The 13,684-nt window shown below is 41.8% G+C and overlaps 1 pseudogene; it reads right to left on the bottom strand.

Moving 5' to 3' along the window:
* Positions 1-9,108: 9,108 nt before the first annotated feature.
* LOC121845163 overlaps positions 9,109-13,684 on the bottom strand; it is a 64,241-nt pseudogene continuing 59,665 nt past the window's right edge.

The following is a 13,684-nucleotide window of genomic DNA, read 5'->3' as shown; positions in this document are numbered from 1 at the left end:
TGACTGAGTGCTGTCTGGCAGAAATGCAGAGTTGGGGCTGATTCCACATGCCCTGCGAGAAATGGAGTTGGTGCCTTGGCTGCACACTGCACACACACACACACACACACACACACACACACACACACACACACACACACACACACACACACACACACACACACACACACACACACACACACACACACACACACACACACACACACACACACACACACACACACACACACACACACACACACACACACACACACACACACACACACACATACACACACACACACACACACACGCTCCCACAAGACCTTGGCTGGTTAAACTGTTGTCTCCTTCACAGTCCCACAAACTGGTTTATGATGCTCGAAAAGGTCATGCAGTACTTGAAGATAAACTTTACACTTCCCTAAATAATATTCTAAAATTCTGAGAAGGTCTCTGAGTAGGTCCCAGGAAGGCTCAACTGAACATCTATTGACATAGTATTGCTAAATGATAACAATGCTTGGAAAGTGGAGAAGTCATCGAATTTCAAAAAGCACACACTCCTGGAGACACCTTTATATTTTGGAGACAGCGTTACGTTGGCTAGAAAAGAGATTTGCAGTGGCTGATTATGGATAAATAAGTTAATTATTTAGCCCACAGTTAGCCAAGATAATACACTAGCCAACTAAGTTTGTTTAAAGTTGGTTAGAAATTGCTTCTACACTATTATGCTAGCTACAGTAGGCTGACATATTACTTGTCTTTGTGACCATAGTGATGCTCATCCATGCATATCCACTTTCTATGTGTAAGCAGACCCAGAAAAACCTCAGGGCCCTAGATGAAGCCTAGCCTAGAACTAAGACCCAGAGTTGGTCCAGGTCAGGTCACATGGTCCTATGAATAAGCCGGTGTGTGAAATTGGAGTCTGCTGTATTTCAATGGTTGGGATTTCTGCACTATGCAGACCCAGAGAAAATGAAGGGACAGGAGGATTTCTGCACTATGCAGACCCAGAGAAAATGAAGGGACAGGAGGATTTCTGCACTATGCAGACCCAGAGAAAATGAAGGGACAGGAGGATTTCTGCACTATGCAGACCCAGAGAAAATGAAGGGACAGGAGGATTTCTGCACTATGCAGACCCAGAGAAAATGAAGGGACAGGAGGATTTCTGCACTATGCAGACCCAGAGAAAATGAAGGGACAGGAGGATTTCTGCACTATGCAGACCCAGAGAAAATGAAGGGACAGGAGGATTTCTGCACTATGCAGACCCAGAGAAAATGAAGGGACAGGAGGATTTCTGCACTATGCAGACCCAGAGAAAATGAAGGGACAGGAGGATTTCTGCACTATGCAGACCCAGAGAAAATGAAGGGACAGGAGGATTTCTGCACTATGCAGACCCAGAGAAAATGAAGGGACAGGAGGATTTGGAATGAATCCAGCCTTATGGAGATAGCAGAGGTAGTGGTACATTGCACGCGTGAGGACACACACAGACACAGACACACACACACACACGCAAGCACGCACACACACACACACAAACACACACACACACACGCACACACACACACTCTCTCTCTCACACACACACACACATCCACACACACTCTCTCTCTCACACACACACACACACACATGCACACACACACTCTCTCTCGCACACACACACACATGCACACACACACTCTCTCTCGCACACACACACACATGCATGCATGCACGCACGCACACACACACACACACACACACACACACACACACACACACACACACACATACACACAGAGCGCTTTTCTGACCTTATTAAGTGAGTCTGCTACAGCCAAGGTTAGTGGTTCTGTCTCAGTTGGCTGGGGAGGGTCGAGAGAGGCTCAGAGAGGGTGGTAGTGTGAGTGATGGAACAGTCTGAAGCTGTTTAAATTCATCCTACATTCACAGAGGATTATGTTCCGCTCAGTTAGAGCGCTCAACATATTCTAATACAGGTTTATTTGACTTTCTGAAGCTAGATGGATAGACTGATACAATCACTTCAAAAATCCTTCCTCACCAAACTAGCTACTTTACGGAATGTTTCCCCCGAAACATAATTACTGATACGTGACATGTCACTGTTTGTGATATGAATAAAGTGAACAGTTAGACAATGCTACATGTCATCAACACGCCTAATAGGCTACGGAAATGACTTGACAAGCAGACGCTCAATGATGGTGATAGAGATACGCCAGACATTTATCACAATGTTGCTATTTCCTTTCCCTGAAGCAGCAGTCTACAGATGTAATGGTTCCACAGTAATATCATTGCCATAGGCTATTGTGGACTAATTGCCATTTTAGCTCCCATTCAATTGGAACATTTGTGAAAGGTCTCCTCTAAACAGACTGGATATAGCTGAAATTGGTTGCAAACGAACACATTCAACTGCAGTTGCGGTCTTTCTGTATATTTTCCACCCAGTTGAAATGCATTTATTTCCTGAACGTAACTTCAGGGAGTTGCGTTCGCCAGATTGCAGAGCTGCATGTGTCTGTTTTCCCCAGCTGCTATGAGTACAGCAGTGTGCTTTTTCCCTGCTTCAGAAAATCCCCGATTAGATTTGCTGTTCTGCAGCTGACTCCCGAAGAGGATGTCAAAAAAATGCTGCAATTGCGCAACGCTGCAACACAATTAGAGAGGTTTATCATTGTTTTGTAATGGGTTGCTTTTTTAGGGGGGGGAAGAGACTTTTCAGCCAGCCTTAGCATATACTTCGTAATACACAGGTTTGGGAATAATCTCAACACAACTCAAGAAATGAATAGAAATTCTCAATTTGTCCTGTAAAGTGTTAATTCTTTAACAGTCAAGTCCAAAGCCCTAGATGTATAACCTGTATCCCTGTACCTGTATCTAACCTGTATCTCATATGATCTGCCCAGTTAACTAGACTGATATCTCTCTGCCTTATCCAGATACAGTGCGTTCAGAAAATATTCTGACCCATCGACTTTTTCAACATTTTGTTACGTTACAGCCTTATTCTAAAATGTTTTCCCCCCTCATCAGTCTACACACAATACCCCATAATGATAACGCCAAAACAGGCTTTGTTTGTACATTTATACAACATAAAAACACAAATATCACATTTACATTAGTATTCAGATCCTTTACTGAGTACTTTGTTGAAGCACCTTTGGCAGTGATTACAACCTCCAGTCTTCTTGGGAATGATGCTACAAGCTCGGCACACCTGTATTTGGCGAGTTTCTCCCGTTCTTCTCTGCAGATCCTCTCAAGCTCTGTCAGGTTGGATGGGGAGCGTTGCTGCACAGCTATTTTCAGGTCACTCCAGAGATGTTAGATCGGGTTCACGTCTGGGCTCTGGCTGGGCCACTCAAGGACATTCAGAGACTTGTCCCAATGCCACTCCTGTGTTGTCTTGGCTCTGCTCTTAGGGTCGTTGTCCTGTTGGAAGGTGAACCTTCACCCCAGTCTGAGGTACTGAGCGCTCTGTAGCAGGTTTTCATCAAGGATCTTTCCCATTCATCTTTCCCTCGATCCTGACTAGTCTCCCAGTCCCTGCCGCTGAAAAACATTCCTACAGCATGATGCTGCCACAACCATTCTTCACTGTAGGGATGGTGCCAGGTTTCCTCCAGACGTGACACATTCAGGCCAAAGAGTTCGATCTTGGTTTCATCAGACCAGAGCGTCTTGTTGCTCATGGTCTGAGAGTCCTTTAGGTACCTTTTGTCAAACTCCAAGTGGGCTGTCATGTGCCTTTTACTGATGAGTGGCTTCCGTCTAGCCACTCTACCGTAAAGACCTGATTAGTGGAGTGCTTTGGAAGGTTCTTCCATCTCTACAGAGAAACTCTGGAGCTCTGTCAGAGTGACCATCGGGTTCTTGGTCTCCTCCCTGACCAAGGCCCTTCTCCCCCGATTGCTCAGTTTGGCCGGGCGGCCTGCTTAAGGAAGAGTCTTGGTGGTTCCAAACTTCTTCTATTTAAGAATTATGGAGGCCACTGTGTTCTTGGGGACCTTCAATGCTGCAGACATTTTTTGGTACCCTTCCCCGGATCTGTGCCTCGACACAATCCTGTTTCTGAGCTCTACGGACAATTCCTTCGACCTCATGGCTTGGTTTTTGCTCTGACATGCAATGTCAACTGTGGGAGATTATATAGACAGGTGTTAGCCTTTCCAAATCATGTCCAAGCAATTGAATTTGCCACAGGTGGACTCCAATCAAGTTGTAGAAATATCTCAAGTGTGCTCAATGGAAACAGGATGCACCTGAGCTCAATTTCGAGTCTCTTAGCAAAGGGTCTGAATACTTATGTAAATAAGGTATTTCTGATTTTTAAAATGTATAAATTAGCAACCATTTCTAAAAACCTGTTTTCACTTTGTCATTATTGGGTATTGTGTGTAGATTGATGGAGGAAAATAAAAATATATTCCATTTTAGAATAAGGCTGTAATGTAACAAAATGTAGAAAAAGGAAGGGGTCTGAATACTTTCCAAATGCACTGTAGCTCATAAGGTCACATGGCGTCAGAAGTGGCATCCGAACCCACATCTAAAGTAACAGCATTGGCTTCAAGACTATGTTTTAATGAAGTCCAGTTATAGTACTATATTGCATTTAAAAGAAAGCCATAAACACTGTTACAGCAAGGGCTAAATACAGTTGAAGTTGGAAGTTTACATACACTTAGGTTGGAGTCATTAAAACTCGTTTTTCAACCACACCACACATATCTTGTTAACAAACTATAGTTTTGGCAAGTCGGTTAGGACGTCTACTTTGTGCATGACACAAGTCATTTTTCCAACAATGGTTTACAGACAAATTATTTCACTTATAATTCACCGTATCACAATTCCAGTGGGTCAGAAGTTTACATACACTAAGTTGCTCCTTGGGAGCAATTTCCAAATGCCTGAAGGTACCACGTTCATCTGTACAAACAATAGTACACAAGTGTAAATACAATGGGACCACACAGTCGTCATACCGCTCAGGAAGTAGACGCGTTCTGTCTCCTAGAGATGAACGTACTTTGGTGTGAAAAGAGCAAATCAATCCCAGAAGAACAGCAAAGGACCTTGTGACGACGCTGGAGGAAACAGGTACAAAAGTATCTGTATCCACAGTAAAACGAATTAAATATATCGACATAACCTGAAAGGCCGCTCAGCAAGGAAGAAGCCACTGCTCCAAAACCGCCATAAAAAAAGCCAAACTATGGTTTACAACTGCACATGGAGACAAAGATCGTACTTTTTGGAGAATTGTCCTCTGGTCTGAAATATAACTGTTTGGCCATAATGACCATCGTTATGTTTGGAGGAAAAAGGGAGAGGCTTGCAAGCCAAAGATCACCATCCCAGCCGTGAAACACAGGGTGGCAGCATCATGTTGTGGGGGTGCTTTGCTGCAGGAGGGACTGGTGCACTTCACAGAATAGATGGCATCATGAGGACGAAAATTATGTGGATATATTGAGGCAACATCTCAAGACATCAGTCAGGAAGTGAAAACTTGGTAGCAAATGGGTCTTCCAGGTGGACAATGACCCCAAGCATACATCCAAAGTTGTGGCAAAATGGCTTAAGGACAACAAAGTCAAGGTATTGGAGTGGCCATCACAAAGCCTTGACCTCAATCCCATAGAAAGTTTGTGGGCAGAACTGAAAAAGCGTGTGCGAGCAAGGAGGTCTACAAACCTGAATCAGTTACACCAGCTCTGTCAGGAGGAATGGCCCAAAATTCACCCAACTTATGTAAACTTCTGACCCACTGGTAATGTGATGAAAGAAGTAAAAGCTGAAATAAATCATTCTCTCTATTATTATTCTGACATTTCACATTCTTAAAACAAAGTGATGATCCTAACTGACCTAAGACAGGGAATTTTTACTAGGATTAAATGTCAGGAATTGTGAAAAACTGAGTTTAAATGTATTTGGCTAAGGTGTATGTAAACTTCCGACTTCAACTGTAGTTTAGGACTATGCTAACTATACTGTAAACCTCATAATAATATGTCAGCGTGGTTTCATTTGACACTTTTCTCCATCAATGTGTGCTATAAAAAGTTGATTATTCAACTAGAGTTTAGTCAACTGAGCGATACATAATTACTGACCTTTTTATAAAGCACATTGCTGAAGAAGTGTCAAATTAAATCACACTGCAAGATTATAATGAGTTTTATTGTATTTGTCACCCCAAGTGTTATCAGTGCAGTTGTAGTCCAGTATTCTAGGCCAAATCCTGGACTCCAGTACCAACAATCCCCCTGGGCCAGGTTCCTTGTCGGCTGGCCCAGTTAGAGTTTTCTATGAGGAACATCAGACAGTTCTCACTGGGGATGTACAGTATAGCAGACTCAATGTGGACTTGGCTCAGTTCGAAACTCCTCTAAGGCCTAATTTATAACCTACATAGGTACGGACGCAAGAACTACGATTAGCTTAGCAAAATGGTGATCCTGCGTAGTCGCATTGCAAAAATACCCTAACGTGTGCAGCTCCGCAATTTGTAACTCAACCCAAGTACGCAGATCGTCATTTTGAGTAGCTAATTGTGTTCTTGTGCTGCATACGTATGTACGTAAGGTATAAATGATCTAATTGCTTTCTAAACCAGTGATCTGGACATGTTCATAAAGTGCCTCAGGGCTAGACCGGTTTTGCTTTTTAAATTATAATGAATAAGGAAGGAGACCTGATCTTAGATCAGCACTTTTACTCTGAGATGCTTGATTGATGTATACTGTACGGTCCCTGACCTTTTCACAAATCCTGCTGTATTAGTCTAACTGGAGTATTATGCAAACGATGAACTGAAGAACACTAAAAAGAATCTCATAAATGAATAGTGAACAGCTAGATAAAAACATAATAAAACCCTCAGAAAACCACAGGCTTTGTTATGCTGAGTAATATGCTGTCATCTCTCCACTGAACCTCTTCTTCGAACTGAAGACAAAAAAGTGAACGATAAAACAGTATCACAAAACAATAAAGAGTAAGTATGACAACCACTTCACACAGCCAATATTCATTTCAAAGGACACCTAAAAACAAAAGTTCTACTTTGCGAGAGAGAGGTCCAGTCACACAGACACAGGAACAGTCAGAACAGTTGTCTTTTATTGTGGTATATTCCAGTTTACACCTGTTGCCATGATGTGTGCATCTAACTATTTACAGACTACTACAGTGTGCTGCGGCTCACAGTTCCTGTGTTGAAGGCAAATCCACTGGGTAATCATTACACTGCTCAGGGAGAAGTTTCCCCTAGGTACAGATGTAGGATCAGCTTCCTCTCCCCAATCCATCAGTGAGGAAAATGCTAAAGTGACCCAAGATCAGCATCTAGAGGCATCTTCGTTAGGTCAGCGTTTTTCATCCTGAATCTTGTTCTGGAGGCAGCTCGGCAGAGTGGTCACTAGAGGGCGCAGCCACAAAGTAATAAAATCTGATTTTAAACCTAACCCTAACGTTAACCACACTGCTAACCCTAATGCCTAACCCTAACATTAAATAACATTTTTACAATATAGACAATTTTGACTTCGCATCTGACCCATCTAAGGAGGATTCGCTCAATTCTGCCTCCAGAACAAGACTCATGACAATGAAAGTCAACCGGCAGTAACTTCACCCTTCACCCATTAGGTGTGGGGCTCAACTCCAGTCCTCTCCTAACGGGCAAACCTCACATCAAACTGAGTGGTCCAGTGCTTCATTATCAGGTTATTGTGTCTACTTTTGAATGATTATATTAAACAAGAGAAATTCTAATGTTTACAACCTGAAGTGCGTACTTCCTCATGTTCATTTTTGCAGTATGACAATGTTCTCTCCCATTTGTGCCAGGAACACCTGAAGTGGCAAATAAATCACTAGCATAAAAGGTTGTGTTCCAAGCCAACTACATTGCAGACGTTGCATTGCATCAACCAACGGTTGCTTGCCACGTCATCGACTGCAGTCAGGCATCAGATTGCTACATCATAGGATGTGGTTTGCTGATATCTTAAACATCTATCCAGGCGTTTTGATATCTGCCAGGAGTCTGCAATGTAGTCAGCCTGGAACACAGCCTAAATGAACTAACTTGAGAGGGAAACCAAGGAGGACTGGAGTAGAGCATCCCCTGGTTTACTGTTAACTGGGTGACGTGTGTGTGATCGGCCATCTTGGTTTGCGTACTGTCTCTGAGCTCAGGTTCATGAGTGGAGATGTGAATCTCACGTTGTGTCCCAGAACTATGAAATAGCTTCCCCAACCTTTCATCACCACCGCTACAGTTGATGATGAGACAAGGACGTTCTTCAAAACTATTGGGACACAGCCTTAACGGCAGGCAGTTTGCATTCAGTGGTTTTAAGGCCTCTTAGGAGACTAGATGGGTAGGCAGGGCTTGAGTGGAGGGACTGTTTCTTTACTTGAATCAGATTCTTACGAAGTGTTACAATGCCTTATAAACATTCATAGCACATTCAAACCACATTGGAATGCAGTCATGGACCGTTACCAAACTGTAAAGTAAAGCAACGAGGCACGGGGCTACTAAGATGTCATCCATCCACGATACATCATAACCTATGGTGTTGTATTGCTTAATTAATACAACATGTCATAATGCTCTATAGAAGGTGCTATGAATGTTTATAAGGAGACACAGCACCTCATAAGAAGCTTCTGCAAGTGTTAGTGTTTCTGACAGCCTGAGAGATTGGTGCAGTCGATACCGCTGACTGAACTAATACAAGTGTCTCTCCCAGTGACTGAACTAATACAAGTGTCTCTCCCAGTGACTGAACTAATACAGTGTGACTGAACTAATACAAGTGTCTCTCCCAGTGACTGAACTAATACAAGTGTCTCTCCCAGTGACTGAACTAATACAAGTGTCTCTCCCAGTGACTGAACTAATACAAGTGTCTCTCCCAGTGACTGAACTAATACAAGTGTCTCTCCCAGTGACTGAACTAATACAAGTGTCTCTCCCAGTGACTGAACTAATACAAGTGTCTCTCCCAGTGACTGAACTAATACAAGTGTCTCTCCCAGTGACTGAACTAATACAAGTGTCTCCCCAGAGGTGCTCAGTTAGTCAACAGTAGAAACGTCTGTATTAATACAGTATTTACGGTATTAAACACTGTCACAAGGCAGAGAATAACTCCCTACTTCAGAGCTCCCTACTGCAGCTATGTGATTTTGGCTAGTAGTTAAACTATCTAAAGCAAGGAAAGGAGAGCAACATTCAACTTAATTCAGCTCAAGAGACGATGAGAAATGATATGTGTGTTTTGCTTCTCTCTGTGAGTAATGCTACATTCAATACATTCAGGTTCTGTAGTGTTTTATATTGTTTTTACAATCTACTGTATGTACTGTCTGTTATTCCTCTATTTCAACTACAGTACTTCAATATACTGTATATGTCTATTTAGAAAAGGCATTGCACAAAATCCCATGAATTAAAACTCTGGTTATTATAATAATAGATTAAGATAAATAATATCTGGTGCACCTCATCACATTCTACCAGATAATTCATCCAAAAATAACTCTCATTAAAATACATTATACAGCAATTATACTAAAATAAAAATATCAGAAGCTGTGTACAGAAACAAATCCAGCTGTCGACCATATACTGTACAGATCATCTGTTTCAGTTCACAAAAACATTGGCTGGGTAGCCGCTTTGTTGCTTTTGTTTGAATTGCAGATTGCCCCTTTAACGAAGAGAAAAAGTGAAATAAACATTGGACTCGTAATATTCTGGAACATCGTTCACCAATACAATATACATGTAAATGTAAAAGATATACTGTAGACATTGTGTACCGTCTGTCTTTCATCATAAATACACAAATGTCAATCAGTAAATATAGGCAACAATAGAAAAGATCAAACTTGCAACATTCCCGTCTGAACAAAGTCATTTTGAATGTGTACTGACGATTTCCTAATACCAATGCCCATCCCGTGGCATAACAACTAAATCATGTAGAAAAGAACATAGACTTGATTCCAATACCACGAACATAGGTCAGATTCACATTAAACAATACATGTACCTCACTCTTCAAACGTCCACATAGCCAATCAGAGGGCTGCTCCTGTAATTGGACTGATACCATATAGCTCACACGTATTCAGTCCTTTTACAATTAGCCAGAATAAACAGGGGCCGAGGGAAAGTGTGCGACTTGGAGCACTTCGTAGAGCACGACTTGGAGCACTTCATGACTTCATAGTGCATATGGGCACAACGATGACCAGGATCACAGTGCAGGCGGCCGCGGCAATCAGCGCTCCAATCTTGCACATCTTGGCCCTCCGAAACTCCGCTTCCTTCCTCTTCAGCAGCGAATCGTAACCTGGCGTGTAGATATCCTCCATCCAGTACTCCAGGTTATTGGGGTTCAATGACTCCTGCGTCTGAAAAGGAAAGAAGGGGTTTGGGGTGGAAAGGACATCTGGAGGTCAAGTCAAACAGTTTTGCCCACTGGGATGTGATTTTAGCAGGGTTTGGGGGTGGAAAGGACATCTGGAGGTCAAGTCAAACAGTTTTGCCCACTGGGATGTGATTTTAGCAGGTTGGGGTCATTTAGATTTTTTAGCAGGGTTTGGGGGTAGAAAGGACAGTCAACTCAGAAAGTAAACTGAATTTCAAAAATTTTTTTTTTTCGCCATTTTTTTTTATATTAAATAATTATATTTTCAATGAATTCTTAATAAACTGAAAAAGAAAGGTATTTATGTCAACAGTTGTAACGTAAAAAAAAAAAAAAAAAAAAAATCTAATTCACTGCCTGAACTGAGTAACTTCAATTCAAATTGAGCCCAACCCTGGATTTCAAATAGAAAGGCTACGTCCCAATTCTGCACTCTTCTTGCAAAGTGCACACTTGCACACTCCTAGTCATGGATTTAAAATAATTGGATTGTTGTAAACATTGGCCAGAGGGAGCTTTCACCATTGGGAAATTCATTATGGAAAGTGTGCAAGTGCACACTTTGGGAAAGGGGTGGAGATTTGGGACTCAGGCCAATGAGGAAGCAAGAGATTAAGAGAGAGATGGATTTAGTGGATCTGAAAGACAAAGAGGGAGAGAGATAGGGCAGTGAAAGAAGAAGACAGTTAACGAAGGAGAGAGCTACTCTGAGTCTGTCTTATGGCAGAATGAGTAGGGACAGCAGTATTCAAATGATTCATTCAAGTGTTATTGTGACACGCACAAATGTGGTTCTGCATGACGACTTCCTCACTGTACAGTATACTAGGGCCAAGTTACATTGTCGAGGATTTAGAACCACATTGACTGAAACAGGACGGTGGGAGAGAGTTTATGTAGGTGAAGCAGAGAGGTACATTTCATGAAGAATGCATTGATTATTGAGGAGTTATTATTATTTCATTCCGGTTGAAACAGGACAAGAGGCAAACAGATTGAATTCCCTTCTTATCCCATGTCTCATATGGTTCGTATGCTATGGGGGGCAAAAATGATTCTTCCAAGATTGGATTTCTAGCAATCATACATTGATATTTTAATTGACTCTCACATTTCAAAGAGAGATTGTAAGAGAGAGCGATGGAGAGAGAGAGAGAGAGAGAGAGAGAGAGAGAGAGAGAGAGAGGGAGGGAAAAAACAGGAGAGAGAGAGATAGAGAGGGAGAGAGAGGGATCAAACAAGAGAGAGAGATCAGAAGAGAGAGAGCGAGAGAGATATAGAGGGATAGAGAGAGGGATAAAACAAGAGAGAGATCAGAAGAGAGAGAGTGAGAGAGAGATATAGAGGGATAGAGAGAGGGATAAAACAAGAGACAGAGATCAGAAGAGAGAGAGAGAGAGATATAGAGGGATAGAGAGAGGGATAAAACAAGAGACAGAGATCAGAAGAGAGAGAGAGAGAGATATAGAGGGATAGAGAGAGGGATAAAACAAGAGACAGAGATCAGAAGAGAGAGAGAGATATAGAGGGATAGAGAGATGGATAAAACAAGAGACAGAGATCAGAAGAGAGAGAGAGAGATATAGAGGGATAGAGAGGATAAAACAAGAGACAGAGATCAGAAGAGAGAGAGAGATATAGAGGGATAGAGAGATGGATAAAACAAGAGACAGAGATCAGAAGAGAGAGAGAGAGAGATATAGAGGGATAGAGAGAGATAAAACAGAAGAGAGAAGAGAGAGAGAGAGATATAGAGGGATAGAGAGAGAGATCAGAAGAGAGAGAGTGAGAGAGAGCGATAGAGAGAGATCAGAAGAGAGAGAGCGAGAGAGAGAGAGAGAGAGAGAGAGAGAGAGAGAGAGAGAGAGAGAGAGAGAGAGAGACAGAGAGGAAGAGAGAGAGAGAGAGAGAGATTTTTAGAGAGGAGAATAGGTAGAGAGAAAGAGACAGACAGACAGACAGAAAAGCATGTACTGTAAGAAGCTTAATGCCTAGCCGTTCATAATTGGAGATAAGATAATAACTAATTCACTACAGAGTTGATTATCTCTCTCAACAGAATACTACTGGCCTCATTCACTATAGTTCAACTTTGAATAAGGAAATCTTAGTGATTTTCTGATCTACATATTACAAAAACCATGGTTTTCTATCTACTGTGCAGTGTGTCGATGCAATGCTTGCTTTTTCAAATCAATCTCTCTCTCCTCTAGTCACACTCACACTGCTTTATTAAAATACATCCTGATCCTCCTCTGAGTATTTTTTGCCCCTCATTAAGATTCACAACATACATCTGCAGGTCATGGGTATAGGGTTTATCCAAATCCCTCAATATTATGCCTCCCTCTCTGTCTCTCTCTCTCTCTCTCTCTCTGTCTCTCTCTCTGTATGTCTCGCTCTCTCTCTCTGTGTGTCTCTCTCTCTCTCTCTGTGTCTCTCTCTCTCTCTATCAATTCAATTCAAGGGACTTTATTGGCATGGGAAACATGTGTTAACATTGCCAAAGCAAGTGAGGTAGATAATATACAAAAGTGAAATAAACAATAAAAATGAACAGTAAACATTACACATACAGAAGTTTCAAAACAATAAAGACAAATGTCATATTATATATATATATATTTATATATATATAATATGACATATATATATACAGTGTTGTAACAATGTACAAATGGTTAAGGACAAGGGAAAAAACAGGTCACAAATCTTGCTGCTGTGATGGCACACTGTGGAATTTCACCCAGTAGATATGGGAGTTTATCAAAATTGGATTTGTTTTCAAATTCTTTGTGGGTCTGTGTAATCTGAGGGAAATATGTCTCTCTAATATGGTCATACATTGGGCAGGAGGTTAGGAAGTGCAGCTCAGTTTCCACCTCATTTTGTGGGCAGTGAGCACATAGCCTGTCTTCTCTTGAGAGCCATGTCTGCCTACGGCGGCCTTTCTCAATAGCAAGGCTATGCTCACTGAGTCTGTACATAGTCAAAGCTTTCCTTAATTTTGGGTCAGTCACAGTGGTCAGGTATTCTGCCGCTGTGTACTCTCTGTGTAGGGCCAAATAGCATTCTAGTTTGCTCTGTTTTTTTGTTAATTCTTTCCAATGTGTCAAGTAGTTATCTTTTTGTTTTCTCATGATTTGGTTGGGTCTAATTGTGCTGCTGTCCTGGGGCTCTGTAGGGTGTGTTTGTGTTTGTGAACA

The sequence above is a fragment of the Oncorhynchus tshawytscha genome, unplaced genomic scaffold (assembly GCF_018296145.1).
Source record: "Oncorhynchus tshawytscha isolate Ot180627B unplaced genomic scaffold, Otsh_v2.0 Un_contig_4685_pilon_pilon, whole genome shotgun sequence".
NCBI classification, from domain to species: domain Eukaryota; kingdom Metazoa; phylum Chordata; class Actinopteri; order Salmoniformes; family Salmonidae; genus Oncorhynchus; species Oncorhynchus tshawytscha.
Note: the sequence above shows the minus strand (reverse complement) of the source record. Positions and strands in the feature narration are given on the sequence as shown.